This window comes from Sinohyriopsis cumingii, chromosome 7, assembly GCF_028554795.1.
Source record: "Sinohyriopsis cumingii isolate HCF-2022 chromosome 7, ASM2855479v2, whole genome shotgun sequence".
Lineage (NCBI taxonomy): Eukaryota > Metazoa > Mollusca > Bivalvia > Unionida > Unionidae > Sinohyriopsis > Sinohyriopsis cumingii.
The window spans coordinates 48,122,201-48,134,967 of NC_142967.1; the positions used below are offsets into that span (position 1 = coordinate 48,122,201).

The 12,767-nt window shown below is 36.6% G+C and overlaps 2 long non-coding RNA genes across 2 annotated transcripts; one reads left to right on the forward strand and one right to left on the reverse strand.

Moving 5' to 3' along the window:
* The first annotated feature begins 3,261 nt into the window (after positions 1-3,261).
* On the forward strand, positions 3,262-5,266 carry LOC149795165 (uncharacterized). Its single transcript, XR_016422271.1, has 2 exons — positions 3,262-3,489; positions 4,280-5,266. It is a non-coding gene; the product is annotated as an uncharacterized LOC149795165 (long non-coding RNA).
* Positions 5,267-5,373: 107 nt separating this feature from the next.
* On the reverse strand, positions 5,374-7,999 carry LOC149795166 (uncharacterized). The gene is made up of 3 exons (XR_016422272.1): positions 7,573-7,999; positions 6,782-6,864; positions 5,374-6,332 (listed from the first exon to the last, which is right to left on the reverse strand). It is a non-coding gene; the product is annotated as an uncharacterized LOC149795166 (long non-coding RNA).
* Positions 8,000-12,767: the final 4,768 nt, after the last annotated feature.

Here is a 12,767-nt window from a genome sequence, read left to right on the forward strand (position 1 = left end):
AGGCGTGTTAAAAAAAAAAAAAAAAAAAAATAAAAATCAACAAAAAACCTGATCTTACCAAATAAGTAAAGAAAACTAATTCTTCCTTCCTGGCATGTCCCCCCCCCCCCAATTTGAAACTCATTACCTCAAGACAACTATGCCAAAGTTTACATTTTTGTGCAAATATGCGTACTTAGGATTTTTTATGGTCACATGTACAGCCGACTGAGGTGGATAATTTTGATGCCTGCCAAAACTAAGGATTTTGTTCATAAAGAAAACTTAAATGCTTGCTTGACTCACAAATTCGAATAATTATAAAGCAGTGGTATGCCTTCTTGAAGTGCTAGCATTTTTATTTTGTCCGACCATCCGTCCTAAGCAGGGCCGAATTTAGACACGCTATGGGAAGCTGTTGGGGCCCTATCTGGTAAATGTTAACAGAGAATAAAGGCTGTGTAACAACTGAACTTGGCAATTGTTTGCTACTGCTATGAATGTAAATTATGTAATTAATATAAAATATATTGCATATATAATAGTGTACATATTATGCAAAAAATCACGGGTGAAATTATTACTTAAATATAAATTATAGTGAAACTGTAACAAACTAAAAATAATTCTGATATTTTGAGAGGCCCCTTCAGAATGTGAGGCCCTAAGCTATAGCTTGTTTAGCATGAGCCTAAATCTGGCCCTGGTCCTAACAAGATTGTTAAAAACAAAAACACTCAGCGCAGATTATGACTAAAACTCCAATGAGGTTATATATGTGTGCGTGTGTATATGACCTCATTGGAGTTCTAGACAATCGTAGTAGCTTTTAACGTATTTAATACACATTTTATAAACATTTTTCTTCTGGGTTTAGACATTTTCGATGAAAATATTGTTAGCACTATTAAGCAAAAACTACTTGAAGTAGACAAATGAAATTATATAGGCACGTGTATATAATCTGATCCGCTTTTCTGCAATACAGCAATTCACAGATTTGTACAAAAATAAGTGGTTTTTTTTCTTTTCTAAAAACTTTTTGTTATTGAGAGCTGTTTCTTCTGCAGTGAAAATACATGTTAACGGGTGAATTTTGAAATATCTTGCGTGTGCGTGTGCGTGTTAAACCAGCAGGCCAGGGGTCTGTGAAAGGGACCCCCTACCCCCACTTCCGCAAGGTGTATGATGGTGAATCTCCTGCATCTAAGGGTTCCCAGGGCATAATTTTTAATATTTCACTATTAAAAAAATACTTGCTCTAGGAAGCGTCCCGTTTGTTTCGCCCTCATGTGAAGATTTTTTCCAGGGTGGGGACCGCACGCGTCGCCCCAGACCCCTGACTCCACATCTGTAATCTGCTCATGTATATTTTATATAGTTGTGTGAAAATTATAGTTTGTTCTTGCCTCTTTCTTCCTTAAAGAAAATAAGTATATATAAGGAAAGTGAGCGTATTTATTATTTACTACATATTCCAACTTAAATTACATGCAATTTCTCCCTTACATGATGTATTTAGATGCGATTAACGTTTTACTATCCGCACTTTTCTTTCATTTGTGTCTATATGAATTCAATAATAATGATAATAATAATAATAATATAAAGGGTCAAAGAGTAGATTCACCTTTATGAATTGATAACGCACGCACGCACACACACACACACACACACACACTGGTGCTACGTCAGTTGATCGTTGTGCAATACTGGGTTCCCAAGTGATAAGTAACATGGTAGATAGATAGATGTTATTATTAAATGAGCTTTAAGTTTACTAAATTCAAGGGTAAATATGACTCTTTCTCAACTATAACTTATTTCATGTTACTTTAATTCAACTAATCATTAGCGTTAAACAGTATTATAACGGTAAAGTTGTATTGTATTTTCTACATAGAACCGACAAGGAAGTATAAAGAGTGGCCGAAAACGAAGGACATGTTCTTCGATCGTCACCTGGCTCAGTGAGGTATCTACTCTTGTGAAAAAGTGAGCCAACGTTCGTACAAAAACGTTTGATTTCTTCATTGTTTTAGACATGCGTTTTTTTTTGTTTTTTTTTTTTCTTCTGTTCTTGTGGTTATTACTGTGAACATAACAAAATATCTCTTTCTTTTATTTAACTGCGTCTGTTTGCTATGTGCATAGTTTCAGTCATCAAATAAATTAATGAATCCGTTATTGAAAGATTAAGACTTTTAAATTCAAACTACATTTAGAACAAATTATCTTACAAGTTACAATTCGTTATATATATATATATATATATATATATATATATATATATATATATATATATATATAATGCCATGATTTATAATATAGAGTACCAATAAATCATTATAATATTCGAAAAAATCCTGAACAAATTTATTGATATGTACTCATGTAAACTTCCGGAGAATCTCTGCATATTGCTGAATTGTAAAATCGTTATTTACTTGTAATTTTCATCACCGTACTTGTAAATTAGGGGTAATAGTCGGAATAATAATAAAAATAATAATAATACCTATATATTTATGGTATTACATATGGTAATTTTGTAAATCAGTGCCGTGCGTAGCGGTCCAACCGCAAGAGCATGTAATTCAAATATCGAATTCCAATACAGTTGTTGCCTCATCTCGTCGTAGAATATTTATATTATCCAAAGACAGTGTGAATAAGAATACATGAATTATTTTTTTTCTTTCCTTCATAAAATGCATGTTCATTCATAAATAACTGGACGGTTTCACAGATTTCAGTAAATATTCCATTAAGATATACAAATTCAAGGTAAGAAAGCAGTCTATGCCTGCAACGTTTGTTCGCACAGGACAGTTTCTTTAGTTAATTTTCATCGGATTAAGACAGATACAAATACACCTTAAGCAATGAATTATTTGCAAATGCTTGTCGGATTTTAATTCAGATATTCTGGTTAATGCCTTGTACAAATGATAACATATACTCTAAGCCGACACTATGCCCAACCCCTCTTTGCTATGTTCGTTTTAAACAGTAAATAGCTGTTTTGAATATTTGCCCCTGACAAGGTGGCTCAAACAATCGGTATGTGCCTCGTGCATATTTAAAGTGTATGGCATGCTTCAAATCCAATCTTCAGCATCTCGATTTTGAGGTATTTACGGCTGTAGCAGACGTACATAAATACGTAGACCAATGCGACTGTTCATTTGCAGCCCACGTGACTCATTTGATCTCCAGTGCTATAGACCATTCTTAGAATTTATTCATATATGCATGTGACCCTGGGTCAGCGAATCCAAAACGAGGCTAATATAGGCACCAGTTTCATTTTACCTCGCAACCATGGCTGCTACAGTTGATACCGGCAACAGAAAAAATCGTGACAATTATTGTCGTGTTCCGTTGTGCAATGGGAATGCTAGAATTCACATAGATTTAAGCTTCCACCATATCCCATCAGTGAAGAAGATGGAGCTTCGTAGAAAATGGATTGTTGCAATACGTCGTGATGAGGGGCTGAATTTTAAGGTAAGAAAACTGGATGATTGTTGGTGTGTTTATATTTTCTTGCAACTGAATGATGTAAGAATAAGAATTCCAAACGCAAAATAGATTCTGTCGATGAAGTAAATGATTGTATGTATGTGTGTTTTATAATGACAGGTTTCTAAAAATGTTACCCCTAGTCCCATTCCACATAACGGGGTCATCGAAAACTGGGCGTACCGCCAAGCAGGGCATTTTTATAAGAAATTATGAATTTTGCGTAGGAGTAGTAAGTACAGAAAAGGTAAAGTTATTACCTCGTTAAAAAAACAAGTAGAATGTAAATGACCACGATAGAGAAGAGAGATAGCACCAGTACAATGAAAATGATGAGAGTACAAGTTGAATGAAATTACGAGAGAGAGAGAGAGAGTGGATAAGAATTAATGAAGCTGTTGATAAAACATCACTGCATAATTTCTCTTATTTACTCTGAAAAGACCTGATTTATGTGGGGCTTATTTTGCTTGCTGTTCTCCTCCAGATGGCACTGATATTTAATCAAACCATAGCTTTGTAACTTTTGTTTTACACATTTATTTCAGTGTGTGCATGGTGTGTGTGTGCATGACACAGTGTGTTTATGTGTATGAGAGAGAGAGAGAGAGAGAGAGAGAGAGAGCAGACAATCAGTGGAAAGCAGCCTCTGTTAAAACTCTTGTATAATTTTAAATTATAGTGAAGCTGGTAACTTTGCTAGTTATATTTTTTTGTCTCCATTATAGTTAACAAATGTTGATGAAAAGCTACATTGTTATTTTATCTTCTTCAGATCCTGTGAGTTGCATATAGCATGCAAAAGTAAAATTACAGAGCTGGAGAAGAGACTGAGGAAAGCAGTAACAGAATTGGAAGAGAAGGAAAGGCAACTGCAAGATTTGAATAAAAAAATAAACATGGAGAAGCTTGGATTGAACAGATTTACAGATGATGATGAAATGATAGAATTTTACACTGGTTTTCCCCACATATGAGGTTTTTATAACCTTCTTCAATAGCATCAAACCTACTGCATTTAGAATGAAGAGCTTATATTACAGCACAGGGAATGACATCAACATCAGGGGACGGCAAAAGGCAATGGACCCAGTGGATGAACTTTTCATGTTTTTGTGTAGATTGAGATGTGGATATCCGATTGAAGATATGTCTGTTCGATTTAATATTCACAGGTATTCTGTAAGTCGGATAATAATCATGTGGACAAATTATTTGTATTTTTTACCAAGTCGTGAGCAGGTTCAAGCAAATATGCCTCTCGATTTTCAACTGTCCTACCCAGGAACTAGAATTATTATTGACTGCACAGAAATATTTACAGAAAGACCCTCATCTCTAGTGCTTGCATCAAAGACTTATTCAAACTACAAAACTCACAACACCTGAAAAGGTTTGGTAGGGACAGCCCCACACGGTGCAATCACGTGTGTCTTCCTTGTACTCGGGATGCATGAGTGATGTGGAGATCACAAAGCTGTCAGGGCTTATAGATTTGTTAGAACCAGGGGACCAAATCATGGCAGATAAAGGTTTTGTTTTACATAAAGTTTTAGAAGGTACTGGTGTTTCCATTGTAACACCACACTTTCAGTGTAGTGATGGGCAGTTCACAGCTTCCCAGGTGGAAACCAATCAAAAAATTGCAAGCCTGAGGATACACGTGTAAAGATACATTAAGAGGGTGAAAGAATACAAAGTTATTACAGTCTGTGGTGCCTTTGACAATTTCTGGGTCAATAAATCAGTTGTGGACAGTAGCAAATGTACTGACTTTGTTCAAATGACCACTAATTAAACAAAAGAAATAGCATTTTGTGACATGGAAGTATCATGTAGAACTTGTGAATGAAAACAAAGATACTGAGACATTATGAAAGTACCACATAAGGTTCATTTTATTGACATTTCAGTAGTTTATTTTTAGACCTTAAAATCATGCCACATTTTATTGGCATCTTGTCATGCAAATACCTTTTAGATGTGTGAATCTTGTTCATTTTATTAACATTTCAGTAATATACAAGTTTTTTTAAAACACCTTTAGTAACATCGTGTAATATTTCAATGACATCTTGAATTTCATGCAAATACCTTTGTAAGATGTGTGTATGTCGATATATATATATATATATACACACACACAATTACTCAAAGGGTTCATGTGAAAATGATACACAATTCTATAATGCATCTATGTGTGACTGTTCCGGCCTATATACATATATAGTAAGCAAAACCAGCTACGCTGAATTTAAAATTGACAATTTATGTAAGTAGATTTTAAAAGCAGTGCAACAAAGTCCACATTGGCAACTGACTTGCAGCCATTTTGCTTGGAGTTGTCAGAATGATTTAATAATGTAAAGGCATAGAAAATTCATTTTAATATATCTTACAAAACATTCATATGCATATATACAAACAGGAGAACGTACTAGTTGAGGTAGAATCTATAACAGAAGAGATCAAGCTTGTCCTTGACAGCTTGCCAAAATTCCCTGTCAAACAGAATAGTCTCAACATGAAAGTCATTTTCCAACCACACACAAAAATCACACCATTCCAGTCCTGTAACTGCCAACTGCATTTGAACTTGGTAGTAGTAGTTGTGGTTTGTCTTCAATTTCAAGGCATCATTAGAGACCGCAAGGTACTTCAGAGATAGTAAAGTGTCTGCAACTGGACATTTAATCTCCAACAAACCATAAGGGGGGGGGGGTCCTGTTGGGGTTGTAGACTTTACGATCAGGAGTTGCAGCAAGCCAATGACAAAATGGGCTCACAATTATGCCACTTGGGTACAGATTGACATTGTCATTCATTCTCTAGAAGAAAAAAGTTATTTTTTTTTATATAAAAACAAACCAAAATCATAAATCGCAATAATTTAAAAGGTGGTTTTGTTTCTTATTCAAATAAAATGTTCCTACACAATGGGGTGTCATTTATGCAATACAAATTATTTTCCTTGATTTCTTAAGCAGGTTTTACAAATTTTTGTTGTTGAAATTTCTTTTAAAAAGGATACAAATCGGATAATTTTCTTTTCTTTACAGCATACTCATTTTGTATTCCAAAAGCAATCCTAATTTAGGAAAATAGACAGCCCTGGAAAGTTTATTTGAAGAAATATGATATGGCCAAACTGTATCGTAGACAGCATTTATGCAAGATCTGAATTTCAATAATATTTTAAGTGTTTAAATATTAAAAATACTTGTGCATGTTGAATATAATTTTAATAATTTATAATATAAATATGAATGAAAATGACCTCAACAACATGTGGGGACTCGTTCTTCTTTTGTGATCTAAAACACCGTCCCTTGACAAGGCATTCATTTCCATCTCTATAAACTGAAAATAAAAGAGAAACTCAGTTTAATAAACAGATTAACATAATATCCCATACATAAAATGACAAAATGTTATATTGTTTAGACACGATTATTCCCTATTATGTTTACTTGATCTAATCTGTGCAGTTACATACTGGGTGTTAAAATTCATCCATCTACCAACACCACAAAACTAATAATTATAATCAATGAACAATGAAGAAGTTCACATAAATAAGGGACCAATTTGTGTGTTTGGGGGCAGGGTGCTCTTTGATAAAATATATATATATATATATATATATATATATATATATATATATATATATATATATATATATATATGAATGGATATAAAACAGCTTTGAACAAATAATCCTGCTGTTTTGTGGGTAAATATAAAAATGTCAGGTTGTGTACTTTTGATACATATTAAAATGCAAGGTATGTACCCAAAACTATTTAAAGCGCACCACAAAGTCTCTACTGGTGAGGAAGGGGGGCGTGGTTGGTTAAAAGGGCAGTTTGTGTCACTATGCACGTTTTGTAAATGTTTTATTTTGACCGCGTGTTTTGACCACAGTACTGACTGACAGCTGTACATTTAAATCAGACCTACTCAGAAAAAAAAATTATGCTTTAAATAGTTTCATTTCTATATCGTTAACTTGTGTTTTGTGTGCAGTAGAGAAAAAGTACACTCAAGATAGGACGTAAATCAACTTACCTTTAAGAGAATGGACTTATCCCTCACTGTAATACTTGAATCCTTTTGTCATCTGTTCATTCCCTGAACTGCTGGAGACACCCGTGATGAAATTCTCAACGAATGTAAAAGAAATATCTGGCAAACAGCTCAGATCGTTACTCGATGTACAGTAAGACGCCATATTTTTTTCTCAGTCTGCCTACCGTAGCCTCGTTTTCGCGATACATTAATATTCATGAGGATCTCATTAAGAATGGTCTATAGTGTACGCCTACCCTCGTTTGTTTGTGTCCCCACTATCGATCATTGAAACGAAAAGCATCAACGATACGAAAAATGCAACAAAAAATAACTAAGACATTTCATTCCTTGAATTATAATTTCTAACCTGATTGTCTCCAAGGGGTCCTTAACAGTTTCGAATTATTGTCGTTTCAAGTCAGTGTTCCTTGTGTAAACAAACAAATAGACTGCTCGTAGTCCATTTCTTGTTTCTAGTGTAGTCTGTTTCAGTAAAACCTGCGTCGTCTGCTTCCAATATTTGCAATATCTAATTTTAATACTTCTAAAACAAATTGAATAAATAAATAAATAGGAGGAACATTTGTATGCGTGTGTTCAAAGAGACGTAATTCTAAAATTTACGGAATGATTGAGATTTTCAAAGACTGTGAACTAAACCACATCTGTTGTTTGAAAACATAGACCGGCCGAATCAAATATGGCGACTGTGTTGCTAAACTCTCTTTTGATTCGGAACGCCAACAAGTTGACAGTGTTTGGGACCCACCAACCCCCCGCGCGACAATCAGATGAATGAAATGACTAACTTTTGTGCATTGTTTTAAATATATTTGATGCTTTCTGGATTGTTTTTTATTTTTTTAAATTGGTGGGGGGGGGGGGAGAACACTATAGTCCAGCTGTGACAGGCAGTCACCAAACTATCCAACCCATTTTCAAGCCTAACTCATAGCAAACGTAAACAAATTTTCAGATTTAATTTATGTGTGAATTTATAAACACAAGGTAAATGCTCTTCAGCTTTGTGTCTTCGCGTCATAAAGATTGAGATGGGTGTCAAAATATGAAACAATACAGTGAGACCTTATATCTAGAATCGAACGATGCATCTATTTAAAGTAATCATTGGGTAATTTTACGGTCTATATTTAGAAACAGTTATTTTTATTTCAGTGTGAAGAGAATTTGATCCCTTACCAAGCTAGCTAGTAGGGACCGGTTTACTGTCTGTATTAAAACCAGAGCAGCAGAGGGGCTGTACAGACCGAAACTTTTTGCACAATAAACCCCTCCAGGAAACTATTCCTCGATAGAGGGCTTATTTCGACGAAATAAACCCTTCTATTCAGAATACAGGACAAAAAAAAATGTCCCCCGAAAACTCGAAGAGTTTCCAGGGACAAACTCGTTGAGTTTGCACTGACAACTTGGGTTACTTCAATAAATCTGAAACAGTTTCCGTGGCGGGGTCGTTATTGAAAAATCCATGGGTCGGGTCCATCCCCTCTGCTGCTCTACGAAATGAGTTTCCAAGGAAAAACATTTTTATGTTGCAAATAGTGTATCAAGTCCAATACGGTATCTTGTTCTGGGATCGTGTAAATTTATTGTCACAAATCCGTGAGGTTTTCTTTGAGCATGACTGAAGAAATTTTTAAATTTATTTAAATCCATATCGCCACCACACCAGGTTTGATGAATATTTCTCAGAGTATGTGTATCAACTCCATTGAATATCGCAAGAAGATTACAATTATCCCTGATTACTTTAGGAATTTGTGTATAACGCTGAGTAACATAAATCACATCAGTGTTTTTGTGACGTCCCCGGGAAAATATTCTTGCGGGATTTTTTTGCTTGTCCAACATAACATCATCATACACTACTAGGTTGTTAATTGATTCATCAAGATCATCGACGCTGGGGGCTTCTTCGATATCAGTGATAAATTCAACAACATCCTCACCGTCTTTACTCAGCGCGCTTGCACTCTCATTAAAATCTTTTATAACGTTATAGCATCGTTGATCATCTACAGATGGAGCTATCAAATACAGTTTATCCCATTTCATCCACTTCATTATCAAGTTCAGCAACAGCTGTGTTTTACCTGAACCGGATGGCCCAATTATAATCGCGCGGATAGAGTTTGGTAGCACTGAATTATGCTTAACTGGCTCTTTCTTTTTTGTCGCAGAAAAATCTGTAATTTCCATTTGTATATAAAGAATAATAATTATGGATCTATATTGTGTGAAGTGTAAGGCACGAACCCCTACGAATGATCTAACAACCATTACAACAAAAAATAACAGACAAGCACTTTCTGGTAAGTGTACGCGATGTGGCACAAAAAAATTTAGATTTCAAAAAAAAAGCGAGAATTTAGCGGAGGTGACATTGCAGCCAAACTTGGAAAGCTCCCCGGAACTCCCTGGGCAAAGTATCCCGGAGAAAAACATCTCCCAGGATACAATTACTGCGGTCCAGGGACCCGACTAGATATCAGACTTGATGAACAATCTAAACCAAAACCGGGAGAGTATCCGATAAACGCTATCGACGCAGCGTGTCACATACATGATGTTGCTTATCGAAGTAAAGATCTACAAGACAGGCATATCGCGGATGTGAAATTAATTCATGCACTAAGCGCCATAAAAAATAAATCATTTAAGGAGTCACTCGCTAATTGGTTAGTAAGATCAGCGATGAAATCTAAATTAGTATTAGGCGCTGGATAATTAAATAAAAATGCAAGCGATTTATTATTCCCCAATCGGATACTGGAGAGGTAACTCAGCAATTAATAAACTCGCCAACGCGGCATCAGTAACACGCGAGGTTGCCAAAAATTGGCTATCAAAACAAGCAATATGGCAAATCTACTTACCACCACCTCGACAAATCAACTTTGCACATTTTGATGTTAGTGTGCCCAATGAAGTTCATCAGGCTGACATACTATTCCTGCCTCATGATACTGTCCGTAGAAAAATATACAAATACGCGCTAACAGTAGTTGATGTTGCCAGTAGATACAAAGAAGCAGAACCGTTAGCGACTAAAACAGCGTCCGAAGTCGCCTCTGCGTTTAAACGAATTTATCAACGAGGACCTCTAAACTGGCCACGATTATTACAAGTTGATCCTGGCAAGGAATTTCAGGGCGCGGTGTCATCACTGACAAAGCAGCATAACGTTACCATACGACGAGGACATACTGAAATTCATCGGGATCAGGCAATTGTTGAGCGATTTAATAGAACACTCGCTGAGAGATTATTCGGATACCAGTACGCGAGGGAATTAATTTACGATACGAGATCTCGTGAATGGGTTGCAAGACTGCCAAACGTGATAGCCGCACTGAATAATGAAATTACCAGAACAACAAACATGAGACCTGTAAATGCAATCACAAAAAAATATATACCCCGCGTCAGTGAACGCGGACAACAGCAACAAAATGTTTCAACGCAGCCAGGGACGCTAGCGTCCCCACTGCTGGGTAATGTCACCGTTAGGTATTTATACGAACCAGGCGAACTAGAAGGAGGAAAAAAAAGAGCAACCGATCCCACATGGAGTGTTACTACACATAAGATATCCAGCATAACCAGATCAACTGGGAGAAACGCAATCTACAGATTAGATTCGACTGCTCCTCAACGCGGATTTAAACGCGAGCAACTTCAGGTGATTCCCGAGGATACACAATTACCACCCCGATCACTAAAGTGATCCGCACTGAAGTGATTCAATCATTTAAATAACTGCAGCAACACCTCTGCGTCGGTTACACTCAAGACAGGTCAACATCACATTTTCACGTGTATGACCGCGACTGCTATCTATTCTATCTACGGTGAATTGCCTTGGGTCGTTTTTCGAATACTGCCACAGCAATAAACAATTACAACTCGCACAGTGATTATTCTGCTGTTGTTGTAATTGTATTACAAATTCAACATCCAAACTTTGTTTGGGATCAAACTCTCTACCATTTTTTTTGTCGCTCTGTTTGTAACCGGCTAATTTCTTTCTTATTGTGTCATCAGCGATTGAGCTGTCGTTGACAACATCATCTAATACAATTCTTCGTAACTGACCTATCCTTCTTACTCTTGACACGGCTAAATAAACTAAATTTGACCACTCGATGCGATCATCAACAATCCAAACTGTTGTATCTGAAATAGTTAGTCCCTGCGAACTGTGGATGGTCATAGCGTATCCTAGCGTCCACGGGGATTTGCTCATTTTCAGTGCCTGTTCAACAGCATCAACATCAACTGTGACAATATCATTTAATACTAAATTCTGTTTCTCCGGACCCGACGCAGTCAGGCGCCCTGGAATATCAACATCAATATTCTGCAATCGCGTATCAGCTGGTCTATAACACAACGGCACTGGCAACATGGGAAATTTCTTCTGATGTAACTGAAATAACCGCTGCTGAAGTGTGTCCCTGACTATCTTTCTACTTGCCACAATTAAATCACCTGGTTTCCACGTTTCCCAAAAGTCGCTCAGCGAAGTCTCTGGAATTATTTCACGCATTATCTCACACTGGACTTTATTGGTTTGTAGCCTGATCAGTGCCTTAAACTCTTTCAGCGTTTCATCGAGTGCTCTAACATCGTTAGTTATTTCCTCATAATAATCTACAAAAGTTTTCAGCCACTCGTGTGGAGATTCACCTGTAAATGGGGGTGGTTGACCATGATCGCCGCACATCACCACTGCGGTATTTTTCTTTAGCAGCCAATCCAGAAACTGTTTTAATGTATCCAACGGCACAGTGTCTATCTCATCCCAGATGATTTTCTCGGGAATATATTTCGTTCCCATTCGTTCAGGTGTCCACGTGCCGCCGCTGTATTTGAAAAAACTGTGATCCGTGCACGCGTTAACATCCCGTTGTCTCATCTCCCTGGCAAGTCTGTGTGTGGGAGTCAGCACGACCAAGTCAGAACCGCGAAATAATTCAATCGCCCGAGTTGTCTTACCAGAACCACCAGGGCCGTTTAGATAAACTGTTTTGTGTCTTGTAACAGGATCGTGCACCGGCGGAGACAACGAAACCGTCGAAGACATTTCTGCGCTGCGATACTCATCCACGATTTCAACGTCAGCTGATTCACAATATCCTTGTAACATTTCATTCTTTATTCTCCACGAG